Consider the following 10,019-nt stretch of genomic DNA (forward strand, 5'->3'; position numbering starts at 1 on the left):
CTCTTTCAGAATTTTATTCTATTAGAATATTATTGAAAAATAACAAAATTCTTGAATCCGAGGTTGAAAAATAACAACATTCTAATATATTCTTATACATCCGAACTTAAATCCAAACTCATACATATTCTTACAGACTAAAACTCTTATATATTTTAATATAATTATACATATTCTAAAAGAATATCAACAAAAATGAATAAAATTTATAAAAAATAACAACATTATTAAAATGTGAGTATGATCAAACTTTATTCATTCTTCAAGTTATTCTTATTAGGTCTTCAACGCATTCTTCCAACCATTCCTATGACAAATACAACAAAAACTAATAATGGTTAAAAATACGTTACTTGCAATTAACTATCATTTTAAAATACATTCTGCCAGAGTACAAACATTCTGCCAGAATACAAACATTCTAAAAGAATGGATTTGTATAAATAAGTTATGACAGAATACACACACATCCATGCACACCTCATACTCAACTTTCATATCATAATAGACTAATTTTTTCTAAAAAAACAACACCAATTGGATTTTTTTTATATATTACAAGAGAGAAAAGTAAAAAACAAACACTAATGGTATCCTATTGAGAATTACAAGTTTAATAATGCATAGATTCTTCAAAATATTGATATATATTCTGGTAGAATACATAGAATATGAAAGAATACATTGGTGTTTTAGCAATATTTGCTTGGAAATTTCATCCTTACCACACACACAACTGGTCAAATATTTCACAAGCATGTTGATAGTAAAAATTACTAAAAAGTATGTTTTAAATATGGAATTAGTCAATTACCGTATATCCAGCCCACATATCAAATCACAAGAAACAAATATAAATTTCACAAGTACAATATCAAACATATTAATAACCCTTCAACATATTGTTCTTAACTTAATGATAAATCACTACATCAATAGTTTAGAAAACAAAGAGAAGTTATGATACTTAGTGTATAGTTCATTTAAACAAGTACGTCTAGATGCAATTTCACAATGTAGAATGTCAATGATTTATGTTAAATAATCAAAAAACAGTTTCTTTGTTTAATAGAAACTAGGTGGGGAACCCCCACGTTGCGGGGGTCGGATGCGACAATTTTTTCCATTGTTTATTCTTTGTAAATGTTATTTGATCAACTATTTGTTTACAGATTGGCGAATCCAGTTACCCTCGCCATGAAATCAAACGCTCATACAGAAGATTATGAATCACAAAAAAGCTCACCACTTGAGTTCTACAATCAGCTGAAGATTATGATACTCCACTTATAATCTGGAGCAATATATGTGCAATGTTCGCTTCAAAGGGTCATTTGAATGAATTGGTCAATAAGGGGGTGAAGCTCATTTGTATCACACCCAACCTTAGCCTTCAAATGCTCAATAACTTCTTGATCTTTCGGGTCAAACTTCACTTCGACTGGTAATCCAGGCAAATCTCGAATCAGCCCCTGAAGGATGCTCCACTTCGACCGGTAATCCAGGCAAATCCTTCTAGAGTGTCTAAAACAGAAATAATTTAAAAATATAATTTTTTTTGTTTTTTTTTTTAATTATTTGAAAATAATTAAAGTAATCAAAAGTCAACATATCCTTGACTTCGTGCACACATCTGTTCCAGAACCTCCAATCCTGTTTCAAAATGTCAAAAAACTGAAACTGAATAAGCAAAGGAAAAGCGTAAAGAGTGTATATATGTTTGGTTTATAGGATAAATGAATTAAAGAAGTCAATTTGGTTTTTGGATAAATGTGATCAAAGTGTTGAAACATTTTTTAATGTTTTATAAAGGGAATAGGAAAGTACCAAATGTATACAGCAATGATCTTATCAGTGTAAGGAGTAGCAAGACACCTAAGACGAATCTCCTGCATTCTAATCTTTTGAGCTTCTTGGTTCAAACGCTTCCATACAACTGCAAACAGGTGAACTGTTTATGTTACAGCTTCCATATGCCACCTTTCTTGTGGATCATCCTGAAAACCATTTGTTGATTCAACCGAGGATCACCCTATCGGCACATCATCTGCAAAAAATAAAAAAAAATTGGAAGGTCAGATAAACAGTGAAACAACAAAAAAGGAACAAATTGACATGAAACAGATTAAGGACTGAATAAAGTTTACCTACAATCTGGCAACGACGTAATGGCAGAATCAAACATCCATGGGACAGTAGTGAGCGAATTAAAAAAAAAAAAAATCATTTTATTAAATTGTTAGACGGTGAGTAGTTTACGTGGTGATGTTGCCACAAGAAATTGATTTCAGAAATAATCAAAATCTCTCATATAAGTCAGTTACATTAGGTAATGAACAAAATTTCTTCATAAAAAACTCAGATCAATTCAATCAAACAAACCCTAGAAGCAAAATCAAACTTGCTGCCAACCATGACCGGGATCACCGTCTGCAACCAATCAATTTGACCGGAATCATCAGACAAAAAATTTGATAATAAATTTTCAAAGACTTTTGAACCGAAATAAAAATGAACATCCACTCACCTGATTATGTTTTCTGGCTTCTTGATACCAATTAACTACACTGAAAATCAAAGAGCCCTAACTCAATTAACAATTTCCGTTTAAAAAACCACCAATAATAATAAATAATACTTATAAAAACTTAATTATTTACACCTGTTCAAGGTACACCGGCTGGAAGATCAAACATGAACAACATTGCTACAGAGTCTTTACAGGCGGGACGAATTGCTTCCGTTGAACCACCGTTATCTGCAATCGCAACAACCCATTTCAATTTCATGAATCCCTTTCCAATAATGGAAGAAATTGTTCAGAAAATTAATCGAAATTCATGTTTTTTACCTGCAGAAAAAAAAACTATATATAGGGGTAGTTTAGTCACAAAACCGTTAATGATAAAAAGAATATGTATTTTTTTACTGCTAAAATCAGTCAATTTAAAAAAAATGCATTTAATTTGAACATAAAAAAACCGGTCTTTCAACAAAATTGAAATATGAACAAAAAAAACATTACATAAGGACAGTTCAGTCAACATGTGTATTTTATACCACAACCAAATCAACTTTTGGTCTTCTTGCATGCTACAATGCTTTATCCCTTGACACAACACCATGTCCTATAAAGTTAGCATTGTGCTGAAGCTTATATAAAATAGATAAAATATAAAATAGATAAAATAACATTTTCAAGTAAACATCATTCTTATTGAAATATATGTCCAACTTCACACAGTATAAAGTACAAAAAGGTACATAAATTAGATATTTGTTCAAAATAATATCATATAAAGACATGATAAATGCCTTTTAATTTTTTTAATATGTCGTGTGTTTGGTAGTTAAAATAGTAGGGACATACCTTTTAAATAAAAACACCCTGGTTGTGAAATGATAGTAAATTATTTAAATAGTAGGGACATACCTTTTAAAAAAAAATTGGCTGATAAATGCTAAATTGTACCCTTAATGCAGTTTTATTGAGTTTATTCTTTGCTGAGAAGTGTTCCAGCCTTCATTTAACACCATCAGTCAATGGAACATTTTGAACCTTCTTTGAATTCAATAACTTGGGGTGATCTGCAATTAAAATATATAAGTAAATAAAAGAGAATTTCATAGAAGAAAACATATTTTTAACAAATTAGTACCTACATTGTGTAGTATTACCAAGAACCTGTTCACCTGTAAGCCACTATTTTTTATCTGGATCAAGCATTTTCTTCATACATCCTTTGTATTAAAATATCACAGTTACTTCACTAAAAGATACAAATAAAAGAAGGTAGGTTCCTATCAGTGGGCCCAAAGTGTCCAAGTTATGGACACAATCTGCATTCAAAAAATATAAAGTAAAGCTAAAATTATTAGTATACGTGTATCACGGTCGAGAAAAGGTGTTCAAATCCACACTAGAGTAGTTGATTTTTCCCATTGACCGGTAAAAGCAGCAGCCTCCATACAGTGTTTTAAATTACCAAATCTTTAATGCCTTTTTTCATGTTATACATAGATCTCCATATAAAACCGAGGGGAAAAATATATAGTCAGGGCATTTTGGTCTTAAATAAGAAAAAGAAATGTTGGATGGAACATTACCTGAAGGAAACATGAGCCAACTTTTTATCAAACAGTTGGTGGGCAACCATCAATTCATGTGTCCAAACCATTGATAGACGAAAGCAAAAATACTGCCTGAAGAGCAACCATTAATTCATGAGTCCAAACCATTGATAGACGAAATTGAACCAATGGCGTAACAGATGGAGAGAAAATCCATGTAATCATCTAAAAATAAAATGAAGATAAAAGTGAATATGAAGACAGGGTCATAGAAAGAAACGAAAATAGGGTTGAAGTTCATTACCTGAACCGATTGCAGGTGTGGGTGCTATCTAGGGGTCGAGTGCGTCGAGACATCGATGTTATCTAGGAGGTGGAAGCGGTGACTGTGAATATGAGCAATAGGCGTCGACCTATTCGGTTGATCGTAAGCCAGAAAGTGGAATTGATAAAAGAATAGTTTGAAGGAACATGTCGTCGATGGATGAGAAAGCCCCAATTCCAAAAAACCAAACTCATGACCCGATTGACCTACACCCTCGATGAAATCGAGGGCCCTCTCGAAGTATCCTCCGATGGCACCATCAAATTCGAAAAGAAAGACAGAATCGACTATGCGGCCGTCACTATTCAGCTTCACGGAGGTGAACGTGTACCATTCCTGTTCACGATCAAACAACTTGGCGCCTCCGGTAAACCGGAAAGCTTCGGTGTCGTACAGAGGCTCTTCGTTTCTCGACCCAAAGGGCATAGGTGGATGAGAAAGCAGGTGGGGGAAGGTAAGCAGAACCGTTGGGGGAAGGCGGGGGAGCGACACGTACCAGCTCCATTCTTCTCTTCTAAGGGACCAAATTGTCAATACCACAAATTTTAATGCCAAAAATCTGAACAACCCAAAATATGAAAACCTATGGGCCATTTTTGCCAAAAAATCAGAATGTTCACTGTTCAATGAAATGGTCCTCTTTAATATATATATAAGAATTCTGGACAATACAAGAAATATGATAACGTAAATTCATGTCCTCAAAAATGGTTGGAACACAAATTCCTTTGAAAATTCAATAAAGATGCTAAAGCAAAAAGTAAAACCAAATAAATAAATTGAAGGGTTTTTTTATTGGAAAAAATCCACATTTTGATGGGTTCCCAAATTGGACCACAAAGTTTATGCGTTTCTGCATCTTTTCTTTGGGACACAATTTAAAAGATATTGAAATGTGGGAGGCCATAGAGGGAAGAAGAAAGCATGAGGAAGACGCCACTAGACTTGTCGGTGTGAATTCAAATTTTTTTTAGAAAAATAGCGTATCAATTAAAAAGGTAGTAACAATATGAAATTAGGATTTACCTTCATTTAAGAACATAGTCGGCACATATATCTATCACTTGTAGAATTATAACAAAACTCTTTCCCGGTGAAGATTGCTCTGACGAAGGTGTAGGTGGCGATGGCAGGAAGTGGTTCAGGCGATGGGTTTTTAGGTTTTTATAATCTAATTTTCCTTGATTTAAATGCTATTAAATGGAAATTGACCCATTATTTTAGGGATTGTAATTTTGGAATATAATTAATTGTATATGCAAAGATTACTATAATACCCTTAAATGGTTTATTTAATGATTTATTATTTCCTCAATTCTTATTGGTGCATACATGCACACAATAGTTGCTAGAAACATTTGAACCTAACGTTCTCTCTCTCTCTCTCTCTCTCTCTCTCTCTATATATATATATATATATATATATATATATATATATATATATATATATATATATATATATATATATACACTTGAAGATATTATGTTCTTGGGTATAAGTATTACAATAAAATATATTATGTAAATACATAAAAGGGAATATGTAATAAAAATAGGGAACCAATTCTAAATAAGAAGAGAGTGGTGCAGAGAATAAAAGGTTGAGTGTTATGGAATGTACCCAAATGAACAATTGAAGCAAATTTCCAAAAAAATCTCTATGGCACACATATGTAATACACGCACATGCATGGGAACAACCTTGTAAGACAATGGTACAAACAAATAAGTTGGAGAATCATGGAGCACATGGGAGGTAACTAACAACAAACTACTCTTTATCAATCTTGTTAGTCATCATACCTCTCACTCTCTCTAACTATATTCTAATCTCTAAACTATAAATCACCAAAGAACTAATAGTACACATAATCTAGAGTTAGGATCTTGATGGACACAAGTTGCCACATGATATAATCTTTCACAGATATCACAATTTAATTCATCTTTTCTTCTCACCCAAGTACTCACGAGATTTTCTTCCTATATGTTCTATTTCTATCTTCTTCTAACCTTTTCAATTACAATCTATTAAACAGTCAAAGCTCACTCACATTTTAGCCCTCCCTCACTCGATTTCCACCAGAAAATGAGAACAAGAGAGGAGCTCTTGCCGTCTCGGTTTGGACAGAAAAACGAAGGCAACAAGGGCTGTTGTCCCTCCTTTCTTTTCTGCTTTCGAACTAGCTCCGTCGCCTCTCTTTCCTTCGTTTTTTATCAGATCCAGAAGCCAAGAAGGTAGTCCCCTTTTACAACTTTTCTTCCTTGGTTATTACTCAATGAAAACAACACAAAAGCTTGACCTTCTTGTTAAATTTCCGATAAACAAACCACCCAAAACAACGCTTATTTTGAGTAAAATGAAAAGCGACCAGAAAGCTATATGTTTTGTTACCATTTTTGAAAACCAAAACAGTTGGAACACTTTTCATGTGATAGTAACCTAAGAAACATGTCCCTTTTTCTGCTAAAGAGAGAGCATGTCAACAAAGACACTTCTTGGCAGTATGCTATGGAAATAAAAAGAACAAAAAAAAAAAGACTACTTTAACATTTCTTTTTTTATTATTCATTTTATCGTAAGTATAACAAACATTATTATAAAAGTAAAAGGTAAATATATTTAACTCATTAATTTATATTTGTTTGTGTTAAGACCCTCCGAAAATTAATTCGAACCCAAGTTGGCGGAAACCGGAAACGTCCCGAACTAGAAAAGGAATCATCTCATGCGAGCGACAAGAGTGAGTATCTACGCCCCCATTTTAATCTTTTAAATCATTGCCTGGGGGTGGGGGTGGGGGTGGGGGTGGGGGTGGGGATACACGTAACAAATCATGTCATATAAACTTATTTTCACTTATTAGATCTAACTTATTAAAAATCACCATAATGCTATAATTCATTTTATGTAAAAATCTATATAAAATGAATTATATAATTATTCTTGTATAATCCTAGTTATATAAATCATTTGTGATTAATATGAAAGAAATTGAATTCACTATGCTAATGAACGGTAAAAACGGATATATATATATATATATATATATATATATATATATATATATATATATATATATAGATTAAAAGGGAGTTCCTTTAGGAATAGTACACTTTTGGCTTTTCAGATTTTCGCCACCAAACTTTTCTGTTTTTAAACTTTTGACACTTTATTTTCGTTTCTTTGCATTGGCCACATAAATTTCTTGAATTGACATTTTGGTCTCATTGAACCTTCCGGATGTATCCTCCATATGGCTGATGATCTGGTTGTTGTGGAGGCCACGTGTTCTCTACCTGCACAAAGTATTTGACCCCTCCATCGCCTCTCACCGATTATGTTCTTGTGTTCTTCCTAAATCCGGAAGCCTACCATGATTTTCTCCAATATCTACCATATATACACCTTTGATCTCTTACGAACGCAAATGCAACCGTCACCGGCAATGCACTGCTTCGATTTCCCGATCGGTCTACAAGGTGATCTAATCTCAGGTATGTTCTTCAGGTTCGTCTTGAAACTCTTCTTTCTTATTTGGTTTCTTTTTGTAATTTTGGATTATAACCATAATTTATATCTATGACTCGATTTGTTTTCTCCGATTTTCTAGGGTTTGTGTCTTGCTTACCTGTTCGACACCAACACCAGCACCGTTTTTTTTTCTATTTTCACCTTAACCCCAAAAAGAGTCGCCAGCCGATCGCATCTAATTTCATGGACTCGCCGTCCGTCCGTCGCATCGCATCTAATTTCATGGAGTTGCCGTCCGTCCCATCTAATTTTATGAAACCGACAGCCACCATCTTTCGTTATTCATGGTAATTGCCACATTTATTTTTACTTGTGTTCCTATGCTCTCTCACCGCCTTTCTCTTCCTCTGGCACCAACGAATTCCAGAAACAAAAAATAATTGCTCCTACATTACGCCATATGGAGGTTTGGTTGGGAGGTGGAATTCAGTGATCCGCTGCTACCTGTTGCGTCCGTTTCCGACTTGCACTTCCCACATGATGCTTCCGTTTGCTATGCTAGGACCCAGGTAGGTCTTACTTCGTTTTATCTATACTTCCCGTTTTCTTTTCTACATCGTTTCCGATTCTGAATTATCTTTACTACATAGAATTTTCAAGGGTTTTATATAAAACAAATTCCATGTTGACTTCTCCCGAAATGAAATTGATATGCTCAGACCATTTGTCAATTGTTGTTATATGATTGGGAGAGTTTACTTATTCTTTTACAATTTTCAATTAATGCGTCTACTCTTTTACAATTTTCAATTAATGCGTCTACGTTTTTTTTCATGTTATTTCTTCTGATTCTCTTTGCTGTTGTTTTCCTAAGTATTTCTTCTTGGATGCTCTTCTTATTGGAACTGTAATATCTTGAAATGAAATATAGGGTTGAATTTGCTTGTGAGAAATATGCTTTTTGTAAAAAATTTAATATTTTCTTGGTCGATTGTGTTTAACTGTTTCCCATTTTTGGATTTCTTTGCAGCCTATGAATGAGGTTACAATACCATGTATTCCATCTTATTCTATGCAGTGAAATGTTATACTTGAGATAACAGAGGTAAAAAAAAGTTTAATTTTTTTGGTTTACTTAAATTGATCAACGAGCTTATTATTAATATTTTTGTTAGAATATCAGGTTTCTTTGTTGTGAGGTTGGAGTTCTCATTCAGATGGGCTTTTAGACTCTGCAAGCGGCTGCTTACAAGATATTCACTTGCTAGATGGTCAGTTCCCTATTAAGTCCTAACTTCATACCAATTTACCCTTATTTAGTTTTTTCCTTAATTTTTTATAATGTCTGAATGGGTAAATTATATATGTATGGATATAGTGTTGTATACATAAGGTTTGTTTTTCTTTTTTACACTAAATAAACTGTCTGAATGAGACTAAATGACCATTTTATCCTTACATTGAAAAAAAAATTAAACTATATCATTAGTTTTAACAACATCAATTTTAGCTTATAGAGGAATTCGGTGGAAAAAAGAAGGGCAAATAGGTAAAAGGGTTCCAATTAAGTCATTTTGTCTGGATAAAGTCAAAAGGAAACAACCATGTATAGGTGTCGAGTTTAAGTGCTTAACTCATTAAGCCAATCAAGTAAAAAACAAACAAGCCTTAAATTAGTTCAAATGTGTATGTAGGCATGCATAAAAATGAAGATGTTAATGCTATTGTTTCCTTAATGAGAAAGCTCTACAGCTTCATGCTTATGGTTCCATGTTATCCATTTGTGGCTTACTGGTATTTAAAGTAAATGTTTACTATTAAACAATTTTTTTATATAATGCTGAATTTAATTGCTAAAGGTAATAATTTGGAATAAGGAGCTACCTACATAGCAAAGAACATATTGTCCTTGCTTAATTCCCAATCATGGTTAGGCTTCTGGCTCTCATTTTTATAAATAAAAAATAATATACATTTTATCATTATTATTATTTTTTAATTAATTATCATGGTTTTGTAGGACTACACCAAAATCAAGGATAAGGGTTCTAGGTTCACTTCTTTCGTTTTTTTAATTAATTATCATGGTTTTGTAGGACTACACCAAAATCAAGGATAAGGGTTCTAGGTTCACTTCTTTCGTTTATC

General features: G+C 33.0%; 2 long non-coding RNA genes across 12 annotated transcripts; one reads left to right on the top strand and one right to left on the bottom strand.

Moving 5' to 3' along the window:
* Positions 1-234: 234 nt before the first annotated feature.
* Positions 235-5,081, bottom strand: LOC145132214 (uncharacterized). 11 transcript variants are annotated; one of them, XR_013717916.1, is made up of 9 exons: positions 4,376-5,059; positions 4,108-4,296; positions 3,664-3,840; positions 2,663-3,588; positions 2,528-2,567; positions 2,148-2,430; positions 1,828-2,047; positions 1,247-1,653; positions 235-307 (listed from the first exon to the last, which is right to left on the bottom strand). It is a non-coding gene; the product is annotated as an uncharacterized LOC145132214 (long non-coding RNA). The 11 variants fall into 11 exon arrangements; XR_013717919.1 differs by lacking the exon at positions 235-307 and having other exon boundaries at positions 1,016-1,524; positions 1,610-1,674; positions 4,376-5,077; XR_013717917.1 differs by lacking the exon at positions 235-307 and having other exon boundaries at positions 1,016-1,524; positions 1,610-1,653; positions 4,376-5,075.
* A 2,520-nt stretch (positions 5,082-7,601) lies between these two features.
* On the top strand, positions 7,602-9,122 carry LOC145128828 (uncharacterized). The gene is made up of 5 exons (XR_013717115.1): positions 7,602-7,894; positions 8,011-8,218; positions 8,299-8,440; positions 8,902-8,976; positions 9,055-9,122. It is a non-coding gene; the product is annotated as an uncharacterized LOC145128828 (long non-coding RNA).
* The last annotated feature ends 897 nt before the right edge of the window (positions 9,123-10,019 follow it).

The sequence above is a fragment of the Lactuca virosa genome, chromosome 8, assembly GCF_052849685.1.
Source record: "Lactuca virosa cultivar CGN04683 chromosome 8, Lactuca_virosa_CGN04683_v6, whole genome shotgun sequence".
Lineage (NCBI taxonomy): Eukaryota > Viridiplantae > Streptophyta > Magnoliopsida > Asterales > Asteraceae > Lactuca > Lactuca virosa.